This window comes from Rhagoletis pomonella, unplaced genomic scaffold, assembly GCF_013731165.1.
Source record: "Rhagoletis pomonella isolate Grant_MI unplaced genomic scaffold, Rhpom_1.0 Rhpom_scaffold_00297, whole genome shotgun sequence".
Taxonomy (NCBI): domain Eukaryota; kingdom Metazoa; phylum Arthropoda; class Insecta; order Diptera; family Tephritidae; genus Rhagoletis; species Rhagoletis pomonella.
Genome location: NW_023458851.1, coordinates 66339 through 79813, shown reverse-complemented (window position 1 = coordinate 79813; position 13475 = coordinate 66339). Strand labels below are relative to the sequence as shown.

The following is a 13475-nucleotide window of genomic DNA, read 5'->3' as shown; positions in this document are numbered from 1 at the left end:
TATGTTTTGCATTTTTTAATAAACAATATTAAAATAGCAAATATTTACGCCTGCGTCGATATTTTTTATAATATAAAATATTCAAAAAATAATAATTTGGAATAAAAAATCGCGTGATCGTCTGCGGCTCTATTTGAAAAAAAAAATTTAAGAACCTAAAAAAGGGTAAGCAGTAACCATAATAGACATCACTGGGGCGGCAGCCCCAGGTTTACCACACAGAAAGGGAATTCTAGTTACCTCATCCTTTCCCAAGGCTACATCACTGGGACGGTAGCCCCAGTTGGTGCACACCGAAAGGAGAATTCTATTTGGTAAGGGTTATAATCCTAAAGCGCGGCCGAAGGCCGCCTACGCAGAAAGTAATTCTACGCAAAAATACTGTGGACGCAAGTAAAAATTGTGATGATAAATCGTCTGGCAGCACCAACTTCGGTGTTCAGTTGCAACCCTCGCATGTTTACTACTTCACTACTTTTATAAGTGCTTTATCGTGGTTAAATTAACAAAAATATCATATTACTTAAAAGAAAATGGTCATGTGCATTAAAAGTGCTTACATTTAAGTCACATTTATCTATTTCACGCACTTTTGGATGATAAAATCGATGCAATTTGCATCAACATATTTGGTGAATTTCGCAACTTTAACAACAAATTACTTAAAAACTATAAGTGGGCGCGGGTTGGGGTCTTCACTTTTAGAATCAAAATACCCCCCCCCCCTAGACGCCCCAATTTATGTTTTTTTCGGGTCGATTTTCACTAAAATTTCCCCTGCGAAAATAACGTTTTTTTTTTTAAGAAATAAAAATGGAGAGTTCAGAAACTATAAGAAACGAATTTTCATATTGTACTCGATCCTACCTAAAACCTACACTAATTTTTGCTTCGGGTGTACTTCGTGATTTTTTTTTTTTGTAGCACCGTGTAATTTTTGATATGACAGAAAAACTGTCTCAATATAAACAAAAACGTCCGTAAGTCAAATGCAGTGTACATAAGAAATATCGACTTTCAGGCAATAGTAACTTGATCTTTAATGTACTTTTTCCTTATGAATATGTATATTAAACAATCTCCTAGATTAGAATTACACTTAAAGCCACTCATTTTACGTTTTCACTATCGTACTTGTATGTTCCAAAATGCTTGTTGGTTAAAAAATCAAACTCCGAATTCCGAATCAAAACTTTACCAATATCCTGTGTTGTAATATCTAAGATTCCTGTGATTGTATGGTTATGTTTTGAGGCGACTGTGTGTCTCAATAACTTTTCAATGAACATTTTTAAACAGTGTGTAATAACTGCTTGCGCCAAGGGGAAAAGTACGTCGTTTTCAACTTGCTCCGATTGAAGTTGTATTTCAAGATCCCGACAAATTTCACTTACGAGAAGTGAGTACTCTTCAAGATGCTCCGGTATCGGTATATATAATTGCTGCTTCTTTCTACATCTGTCTGTATGCTTTAATTGCAGGCTAGCGATATGAGTAGCTTTACGACTTCTGGATTCTGGTATACTAACAACATCAATTGTCCAAGCAGTGTGTTTTGCATTCGCTTCAAGGACCAAAAATGTTTGCCATATTTCATCTATCCACGATGTAATACGATATATATGAGTTACAGATTCGTACTTAAAAGACTCCTGTTCGAATCTAACTTCCTTCTTTACAAACTGCGAAAACTCTTGCCCCTGCTGATAATAATATTTATTAGGCTCAATGCATCTTAGTTCTTGTGGAGGGTTCCCTCGTGCTGAAAAATTGAGTGTTTGAGGTTGCAGTAAGCACCACGCACCGTCAAATGATTTCATTTTGGGGGCGAATACATGATGTCGGGCATAAACTAGCACTTCGCGCGTACTCCAAAACCGTTCTCTGCTTTTGGAATATAATCCTTGAAATTGTTTGTGATTGCGTACAAACCGTGTAATATATTTAGCCCGGAGCCATTCACACGAACGCTGTTTTAAAACAGGAAGCGCATCGAATTCCTCAAAACTATGATGCACAAAAGAAAAGGCGGCAGCCAAAGTCTTTTTCATAGCAATCAGTGGCAAGCGACGTAATATATAATCCACAGCGGAGCGCATGCTCGGGACATTTTGTGCCAAAAACTCTTTTTTCGAACTGAATTCGGCGTTGTTGCAGAAGCTCGAAAGCGTTGCTTTCCATAGTGTCTGTTCCCCGTTCTGGTATACGTGCTCCCATTTCTCGAGGTACCGGTGCGTCACCGTTCTTTAAATTAAGCGATAGAGTATAATCGTGATCTGATATAATACTTCGAAACGCTTTCAATTGCATTTTTTGTTTGTGCGCCTCTTGCTGACGTTGTCTCTGCATATGAGATTGTGGTTTTAACAGAGATACCTGTTTCCCTCGTTCTTGCTTAAGTTTCATTTGTAAGGGATCAATAATAAATAGTTTGCCTTCTTTCTGGAAAACTGTTTGCTTAGGATATCCAGCCATTTTGGTTTGTGGTATGCTGCTTGCGGATTGAAATTGATTTTCATTGTGCGATGATATTAATCGAGGAGTGGCAACATCTTTAACGGTATCTGTCATCGTGGTAGAGGATTTCGATGATGACGGCGATATAGAGACCGTATTTTGAACCGAGACTACTTCTGTAATAGGTATACAATAAATATGTTAATACAAGTTCATATGAGACTGAATAAAAAATGTTGAATAAATAAAAATATTACGCATTTAAATGTATGAAAGCCATATAAACCTACGTTCGTTTAAAATATCCAGTAAAAAAATATCTAGCAGAAAAATTCGGTCGAATATCATCTGTTATCTAACAAGAGAAAAATATCCAGAATAGTACGCGAACAGAAAATTCGCAGAAACTTGCAAGTTAGACGAGCAGCTGACAGAACTTTTGTTATATTCAAATGTGTAAAATTGAAAACGTAAGGAAACTGGTCACAAAGTGTTATCCGGAACCAGTTTATTAACTAACCGAATAATTACTTACTTCTTGCAAGTTTAATTAGTCTTATTTTATCATTTTGAACTTCCAAACCATCAAACACAATTTTGTGATTTGTGTAAATTCCAACCAGCTGTTTTTGATCAGCTGTTTTCTTGCTGACAAAATCTTTCCAGCAGAAACTAACCACTTCCCCTCGAATAGGCTTGCTTTGCTTTCGGAAAACACAAAATTTTTTTCATTTCTCGAAAAAATTAGGGAAAGGTTCTTTATTTTTATCTAACAAATACCATTGGCAGCTTCAAACTTGCACTTTATTATACTACAATTTAATAAGCTACAAAACTGAATTGGGATGAAAAGTTTGTGGAATTATTTAAATTTTTTACAAAGCCTGAAATTTATTTGTTAGATAAAGAGCTATACTTTTATATCAAAATAATGAACCTTAAACAAGTATAAAGTCTAAGTTCAGGGGGAGCCGAACATTAAATACCCGACGCAAGTATTAAACATAGTTTTTCACCTTTCTGAAAACTGCCGTTACATGGTAAGAAGAGTGGTTTAACCCTATTTTTAACAATTTCGATGGTATGTTCAGTTATACTTAATGAGATAAAGTTAGTGTATAGTTAGATGTGGGCGGTATCACGCCTACTTTCCAAAATTCTATAATAATGTTACTTTTTTTCAAGGGATTGTTGTTAGTATCAATTTTCGAGTAAATTACCGTCCTTAAAATTCGAAATATCGAAGTTTCAAGAATTTCTGAAATTTACCGTTGTATGAATGTTTTGTCTTTATGTGGCAAGCACAATAATCGTACCGAGTTTGGTACAAATTGATCGAACGGTTAGCGAGATACAGATATTTGGTCATAAGTGGGCGGGGTCATGCCCATCTTCCAAAATTTTATTATAAGCGTATTTTTTGCTAAGGAATTATTGCAAACATCAATTTTGAATAAATCAGCTTCTGTATTTACTGATTTATTGAAGATTTCGTATTTCTCTAAATTACCGTTATATGGGGTGTGGGCGTGGTTATTGTCCGATTTAAAAAATTTTCAGGCTTTTGGTATGTTGTACCGAGGCTAACAATTGTGCCAAATTTGAGAGAAATTGGTGAAGCGATTACTAAGATATATATATATATATATATATAATCATAAGTGGGCGTGGCTACGCCCATTTTCCAAAAATTTATAAACTTCTTATTTTACGTCTAAAAATCATTATAAATATTAATTTTCAATGAATAAGCTTCAGTATTTACTAAAATATCGCAGTTTTCGTAGTTCTTGAAACTACCGTTATATGGGAAATGGCCCATTTCGCCCATTTTCAATACCAACCTACCTTGGATAAAGGGCAATCTACATAACGAATTTCGTTGAGATATCTCAATTTTTGCTCGAGTTATCGTATATACGGACGGACGCACGGACGGAATCAGAGATTGGCAAACGATGCCGTTTTTGCGACTTTAAACCTACTCCCATTAAAAACGGGGGGATGAACGAACACCAGCGCAAAGCGTGCAGTGCTTACTAATAAAGCCACCACAAGTGAACGATATTTATAACAGCTCATACTGATATTGATTTCGGCAAACCAGTATTCCGAATGAATGTGCATGAAACCAGCAAGTGCCGTATTTGAACGGTTGCCGAAAGCTTTAGAGCTCATTTGAACAGTGCCGAAAGCATGATAGCTCATTTAAGCGGTTGGTGAAGGCAAGACGGCTCAGTTAGCGGAGGCACGCCATAGAATTGATTTGTTGCAGAAGTCATAGCGCCGAGTTTGATTTGTTGCTGAAGGCATGTTTGATGGGTTTGCCGAAGTCATGTTTGATGGGTTTGCCGAAGTCATGATACTGTAGTTCAAAAACAATTCAAGGACATTTGCTTGTTTGAAATGAAGCATTGATTGATGTACATATGTACGTATGCTTATTCCTCACAACTAGCCTGCCAACACGCTCTTGGCGCCATCGGTGGGTAAAGCAATTGAATGGTAGACGCGCAATAAATACATACATACATACGAGACGATACATTACCCATTCGTCGTGCTTTCAGCAACAAGTCAAATGGCTTTCAGCAACAAGTCAAACGACTTCTGCAACAAATGAACTGCGCCGTCTTGCCTACGCCAACCATCCAAATGAGCTCTCATGGCGCCTTACTTCGTCTTTCCTATTTAGTTTCAGTACGCATTACGTAAGCTACGGTAGATGAAAGGCCTTGGTAAATGATTTAGTTATGAATCTTTTCTTGTTTGCTTTGATCGATTTACTAGCAATGTACTGAGGATATAATATAACAAAACTATGGATATAACAAAACTATTTATTATTAATTAATTTATTCAGTAATTCATTTCATTTACAAACGTAATTATTATTTCAATATGGCAGAATCAATGGAATATGGAGGCCCGCCATATATTCATCGAAATTCTTGTGAAGGCGAATATACTGAATGAGTTAACGTGTTGTGATTAAATCGGCCGAATAATTGCCAAGCATTCGGTGTTTATCATCGATCAGTTCATATGAATTCGAACCATGTTTCCGTGAAACATAGGCTCTAATTTTTGGTGGGGCTAGTTTTTGTGCATAGCCCTCTCCGGCCACGGACTGTTTAGGATTGGGAATGTACACTTCCGGGCCTATCTCGAAATGTCGTTCTCTTTTGCGGGTCAATGCCCGTTGTGCGGTTTGTTGATATTGTTCGAACTGTTTGTCTCGAATTTCATCAGCCAGAACTTTACGTTTTTCCACCTTCTGGGTATGGTATGGATTTACATCCAATAATAATTTATATTCGTTTCCATCTTTCACATATTCACGACCGGTGTGTAGGAAATATGGCGTGTAGCCCGTGGCTGAATGCACTGAAGTTTTAATATCATGAATAATACGAGAAAGATAGTTTTCCCAGGAGGAATGTTCAAGAAGATCAGCCATGTGAGCACGTAATCCAAGTTTAATGCTTTTGTTTGTCGCCTCTACCTGATTGGCTTGTGGATGGTACAAAGGCGTTTTCATGTGTTTGATATTATAATCGGCACAAAGCTTTGCGAAAGTTTGACTGATGAATTGAGTACCATTATCTGATATAATGAGTTCGGGGCAGCCATTCACCGAGAACATATGTCGAAGATAATTGACTACGGATATGGCGTTTGCGTTTTTCCTGGGCTGCGCCCAGACATACCGCGAGTAACAGTCGATGGCTACGAAGATCCATTGGTTACGATTTTTAGACATGGGCAGCTTTCCGACGAAGTCAATCGATAATTGTCTACCCGGTCGTTGTGGGTCTCTATATTCGCCGTGAGGTGTTTTGGTGCTCTCATTACTTGGGTTAATGCGGTGGCATAGTTCACATTGCCGAACGTACTGGTAAACAGACTCATACATATTTGGTCAGTAATAGCGTTGTGAGATACGTCTATAACTTTTCCAAACACCCTGATGCGAATGTTGGTTATGATTTTCATCGAGGACTTTTTCTCTGTCAGAAGATGGTACACAAAGTGTCCACAGTATTTCCGCACTTTGATTGGAAAATTTCAATCGATGATACAGGAGGTTGTTCTCGATTTTATATCTATATAATGGTTGTTTTGAGGCCATGGCATGCATTTTGTTGTACCATTTATCGCACGTGTTTGGGTCAATGTTGGTCACGGATGTGATTGGGGTACGATTAACGTGAAAATTACTCGGAAGGTCAATTGGATTTCTACGAACGATGTTGAGTAGAGCAAAAGAACGAGACAAGGCGTCAGGAAGATCTAAATGTTTTCCTGGTTTATGAATAATTTTGAGATCGTATGGTGATAATCGGATCGCCCAACGGCATAAACGTCCAGTTGGTTCTTTGAGAGTTTGTAGGCAGCGCAAAGCTGCATGGTCCGTTACCACAACCAATTCACGACCCTCAAAATATGGACGGAACTTTTCGACCGCTAAGAGAACGGCTAGGCATTCCCGTTTGGATGCTGTGTAATTTTGTTCGGCTTTCGAGAATTTTTTAGAAAAATACTGAACCACGCGTTCATTCCCATCATGTTCTTGTACTAGAACAGCACCCGCTGCGATAAGCGAGGCATCGGTATAAACCTTGAATGGTTTTGAATAATCGGCCATAGTCAGAATAGGAGTGGTAGTTAAACACTCTTTGAGAAAGGCTTGTTCAGCAGCGGTATTCCATTCAATGGGTCCTTTTCGGTTTGCTTTATACAATTCACTAAGGGGAGCTGTGATCTCCGAAAAATGTTCAATAAATTTTCGGTACCAGCCCGCTGCACCAACGAACCGTCTGACTTCTTTTGCCGTTTTGGGCCGTGCAAATTCAACAATAGCTCGAATACGAGATGGTTTCGCAGATAGACCCTCTTGAGACAAAACGTAATCCAGGAATTCCAATCGTTTACAACAAAAATTCGATTTGGATGTTGAGATGGTTAAGCCGGCCCCAGCCAGACGTTTTGCAACAATAGCCAATATCTTAGCGTGTTCTTCAAACGTCGAAGTGCAAATTATGAAATCATCCACATATGCGAATGCATGTGGAACCAAATCACGGAAAATTTTATCAATGAGAATGGCTAATGCGGCGGGTGAATTTCTCAACTCTATCGTCATGCGACGAAAAGCATAAAGTCTGTTACCGAATGCAAAAGCGGTTTTCAGTTGACTCGATTTTGCCAAAGGAATTTGAAAGAAAGCTTGAGACAGATCAATACTGGTTAGGTATTTAGCTGACTTTAGTCGTGCTAAAATTTGGTTAGTATCCGTAATTGGATAGGCATTTGGAATGGTAATTTTATTCAGCTCTCTCGCGTCCAAGCACACGCGACACGTTCCGTCCTTCTTCTTTACAGCCAGAATTGGTGACCGCCAAGGGCTTTCTTCGATGGTCATAATGATGTCACGACTACGCATTTTATCCAATTCGGCTTGAACTTGTTCAGCCACATATGGCGATACTGGATACTGGCGTTTCATAAGTTTCATCTAGTTCACCCTCTAAACCGAGTGTGGAAGCGTCAATTGGCTCCAGATCATTACTCATAGAAGATACCTGAGCTTGTTCTTTCCCACTCCCTGGTGGCTGGTTACAAAAATTAATAAAATTATCCGCCGTAACCATTTCGACTTTAGCGGATGCAACTTCTTCAGTATCACCTTTGGCTGTATGTTTTAAAAATCGTTGAGCTTTCTCTTGGTTCTGCACCAGTTCGAAGGCCTCAAGGAATGTCCGTCCCATAATTGGGTGTTTCAGTGAGATAGGTACGACAAGAGTTGGCACCAGGCGGGTAAGACTACCGACCGTATATAATACATCCACTTTACCAATGGCCTTAAAAGAAATCGAATTATCGGCTAGACCAATGGAGGTTTTGGTAGATTGCAACTGCCCCCATCTGTACTTCTCATAAAATGTTTGTGAAATGACTGACTTCGGCTTACCTATCGAGTAAAACCGTATGAGAATGGTTGTTAACCATAACCGTGAGATAATCGCGACGATCGTTCGGAATGTTATATGTCAAACATTTGTCTGAGATAAAGAAAACATCGCGGAGTCGTGGTTGGTTAACTTGGTTGACTGCGTCTTGCTGGTGAGTAAGGACTGGAGCTGAAGTAGGTTTGGTAATTGGTAGTGTTCGTTCAGAACATTTAGTTGATGGTTCTCCGCCATCCCTTTGAGTTTGATTATATTCATTAAGAATCAGAGTAGAATTATTACTGGAATTCGGGACTGAAGAGTTGTCGATTTGTAGAGGGACTTCGGTAGAGTGCGGATTGTTAGAGACAGTGGATTTAGATAAAGTTGTGGATTCTGAGTACGATGGACCACTACTCCCAATCGACTCCCTTACGCGTTTTTTGAACACGGGCATTGATCAGACGCAACCCCCGGTCGTGTACATTTGTAGCAGATCTCCCTATTCGGTTGGGTTCGACACTTTTTGAAGTGATGGCCCCACACGAGACATTTTGCACATCGTACATTTTCGTCGCCCTCAACAGCGAGAAATGGGTAGACGATAGTTCCTACTTTCATATCATTCTCCTTTGGATTTTTGTCGTTTTTATAATCCTCGACTGGTTTCGAATACCAACGTTTCTGAGATGCTTTAATTGGTTTCTTTTGATTGTTCACGTATGCACATTCCCTGTTATCGGAGTCGGACCCAGGAAACGAAACGGTATATCCGAATGTGAAGAATCATCCGGTGGATCATGTATTGCCGAAATTTCCCGTGGCGCTGATCGCTGTCTATCCGCACGGGTTCTTTCCGGACGGGGTGTGGCAACAATGAACGAATGTGGTGCAATTCGCTGAGCGAACTCACGCAATTGCTCCAACGTGTGGACTTGTCGAGTGTGGACGAGTTCACGCAGATGATCGGATAAGGTTCCAATGATGATATCAACGTGGTCCCGTTCATCCAGACCACAGGAATTACCATGCAATTGGAATGTCAAGTCATCGATATGTTTCAGCAGTGTTTGCGAACGTGGATCGAATTTAATCTGTGCGTATGACATTATTACTTGGGCCCGAGTATGTTTGTTGAGGACACGAGCACGAAGTTTCGTGCAAAAATCTTGATAATCTCCGAAGTTTCTCAGTTCGGTGAAGTACCATTGTCGAGCGGCCCCCGTGAGTGTGGGTACCAAACGCGTAACCAATTCATAGTCGGTCCAATCTTATATCGAAATGAGCCAATAATAGCCAAATAATCTTCAACCGATAGAAATTTTTCGTTCACATGAATGCCATCGAATTGAGCACGTCCCATCCATGATGGTAAGCCTCTGAATTTCCTATCCATTACATCCGCTTGGGCAGATTCGTCGAATACAGTGGCTTAATTTGGTCGTGATTGTGGTGGATCGGATAGCGAATAGTTGGGATATAAATGAGATGGTTGATTAATTGCTTCTTGGATATGTGACGTTATAAGACCACGGTAGGTATTGATCGTTTGAGTTTGTAAGGTTGAAGGACCACCCATCCAGGTATGATTCCGGGTCGTTGGCATGGTTTGGTTCATGTCACGAACGTCAGGTATTGGTGTCTGTAAATGAATCCGGTCACGGATCATTTGCTGTTGCATCTGTGTTTGGGTTCTCAACAACTCGGACACCATTTCGGACAGTTGGTGTAATGAGGGTGTTTCGTCCCGCCTGACACTGAATTGAGAACGGCTGGTACAGTATTTGAATTAACCGTACTAGTGGTCAGGGTATACCGTGGTTCAGTTGCCTGAACCGAAGTCGGTATATTCGGGTTTGGAATCGAATCTGAAACTCAAATACCAAGTTGTAAATTCAGATTATTAAAAAAATTCGACCAACGGTAGACGTAAAGTCCGTACTATTACGGTCCGAGTTATAAGATGGCGGTACTCGATTTAAAATCAATACCGGATTTCCTTCTGTTTATTATTATTATGATTCTATGATTGTGTCTAAGCCTAATCAGCGAAAACCAATCTATGTTAGTTTCGAATATCCAATTTAAAAAAATAATGCCGCATAAATCGATCACTATTTGAATATTGCTTTTAATCTAATTAGTTTAACATAAAATTCACGCTCAATTGGTTATATATCTCATGTGATTTTCGGTCCAAAATTTTGTTTAGTATTATACCGAACGTGGGCTGAGAATGGCGTTTAACGCACTAGCTCGAATCTTTTTATGGACCAAGTTGTTTGCTCCCGGGATGCAGCGAAGGCCTTGAATTCTTGGGAGTATTTCATGTATCTCCTTCGGTCCCTTCTGTCGCCAACAAGGTACGCAACAAAGATCAAGACTATCCACCCCCGAATTAACCGGAAGACCAAATCAGACTGAGAATATTCAACCTGTTTGAGAATGTTAAACGAAATTAATTTGATACGAGTTTCAAATTTTATTGGGAATGAATACCCAAAGAAATTACAAAAAAATTAAGAAAAATTAATAGTTTGGTTCAATTAATATTGACCGTGTTATCGGTTACGTTGACGAAATGACAAGTTATTGGTTCAAAAATCTTGAACGTCGATGTGTGGTGTAACTTGATTAAAAAAATTTAATTAACTTGCCTTTCAGAATTGGCGAATTGAACTGAACGAGAATGAGTATGACTGCTGATCAATGGTGTTCGCATCGCAGATCGATCACGGAAATAAATAATCAAAATATTCACCAAAATTTTGATTGAAAACGAGCTCCAATAAAAATCAATTAAATCATGCCGTGTGAAGACTGAGGACGATATTGATTTACAGTGATTATGAATTCAAAAAATAATTATTTGATTCAATATCAATGATGCTTTATAATAGCGGAATTTCTAAAAGAAAAAATTTATCAAAAATCTATTAAACTCGAATATGTACGGTTCACCGACGTAAAATTTTGTGACCAACAAAATGAGGAAAATAACTAAAAGATTTTAATTTTTCCTTAAATCTTATTTTATGATGTATTAAATTGATTCGATGATGAAATTGCTATATTCCCTCAGCTGAGCACGCGGTTATTTTATGCCGGGCTTAAGTGTGGCTATGTTCAACAAAACTTATTCTTTTTCACCCGTTTACACCTTTTCAAGTTTATAATGAGAAAATACAAATTGATAATGAGAAATGAAAATTCATATTGAGAAAATACAAGTTGATAATGAGAAATGTAAACTCATATTGAGAAAGTACAAATTGATAATGAGAAATGTAAATTCATATTGAGAATATATAATCTGATAATGAGAGATGTAAATCGATATTGAGAAAATACAAATTGATAATGAGAAATAAAAATTCTTATTGAGAAAATACAAATTGATAATGAGAAATGTAAATTCATATTGAGTAAATATAAATTGATAATAAGAACACGTAAATTCATAATGAGAAAATATTAACACTCAAGTCTATCGTTGGATCATTAGCGAAGATTCGGAAGCAAAACCAAGAGGTGTAAGCGACCGCAAAAGGCTGACTGAAGACAACTTGATGACTATGTTATCCTGGCTTGAAGGTGACTGCAGTTTTACCCTTGGACAATTAAAAAGAAAAGTACAAAACCAGTTTAATGTAGAATTGAGCACCAAATTATCTCGAGGGCAATCTGTACAGTTGCAAAAAAGTCCATACGCAACCAATAACCATGAACTCGCAGGATAACAAATTAAAACGAGCCGAAAGTGGTAAACAAATAGCATGAAAGGATGAAACAAATTTTAATTTGTTTTGCCGAATGTCACGAGGCCGATAAAAAAAATTGGCCACCGCGCCACTCTACAGCTCCCTGCTTTCAGAGGGCCAAACGTCCACTTTATTGATGCAATAACCACAGCTGAAGTGTTACACATAAAAAGGCAAATGGGGGCGCTCACACACAGCGGGGGTGTAAATGAGTTGTCCAACTTTAATTTCGGGTTGTATATATTATAAATTTTTTTGGCAGTGTCCTTTGATGCTTGCTTTAATTCACCCAATATCGCGACATTAGCTCGCAGACTCCAGAGTAAAGTACTTGCTCTCCATTGATATAATTTTTTATGTTCTCATTATCAATTTACATTTTCTCATTAGGAATTTACGTTTTCTCATTATCAATCTATATATTCTCATTACGAACTTACATTCCTCATCATCAATTTATATATTCTCAATATGAATTTATATTTCCCATTATCAATTTTTATTTTGTAATTATGATTTTATATTTCTCATTATCAACTTATATATTCTCAATATAAATTTATATTTCTCATTATGAAGTTGTACTCACTCAATATGAATTTGCGCTTCTCATTATCAATTTAGGATTTCTCAATATGAATTTACATTTTCTCATTATAAACTTGAAAAGGTGTAGTTGGGCGCCAATGATTTGCTTGACCTTTTCTTGTCGGTCCAAACAGGAATCTCGATAAATTGTTGTTGGGTAGCTCGTTTCCAATGGGATGGTGATAATAATGAGGTTGACTTACGTTTGATGATTTTGGGATTACCGGTGTACGGTGGTCTAACTGCTGCCAAATGAATAGACCAGAATTTATATCCACAGAATTAAGATTTTCACAGGTAACAACTTGGTTGGGAATTTGCCGGAAGGAATGTGGTAGAACAATGCGGATAAGTATATTCCCCAGGTATACGCACTCTGAGGATTGACTTTAACCAAACCAATGCCGTCAGCTTTAATAATTGCTTGTTGTTCGGTCCGTGTCCAATTCCAAAAAAGGCAAAATATTTTTCTCGCCTCGTGGTATGTGCCCACCGTTTCTTTTATCGTATGTCAGTCTGGGCATTTTCATAGTGGCTGTTGTTGTTGTTGTTGTTGTAGCGGCTACAACAACCCCGCCCAGATCGGCTGATATCTCAGTCGTTGTCGTCGAGTTCCACTAACGGCAGCCCAAGAAGCGTGCAGCCTCTATGGGGTCGGTCCACAGGGACGTCGCCGTTAGGGTTGTGGGGTTTTCCGGGCATGCGAAGAGATGTTTCG

At 38.5% G+C, this 13475-nt stretch overlaps 1 protein-coding gene across 9 annotated transcripts in view; it reads right to left on the bottom strand.

Moving 5' to 3' along the window:
* Nucleotides 1-1015: 1015 nt before the first annotated feature.
* LOC118750544 overlaps nucleotides 1016-13475 on the bottom strand; it is a 52424-nt gene continuing 39964 nt past the window's right edge. For all 9 annotated transcript variants that reach the window (XM_036485264.1, XM_036485269.1, XM_036485273.1 and 6 more), the window contains one exon: nucleotides 1016-2633. The gene's annotated coding sequence lies outside the window, so the exon portion shown is untranslated. The remainder of the gene's footprint in view (nucleotides 2634-13475) is intronic.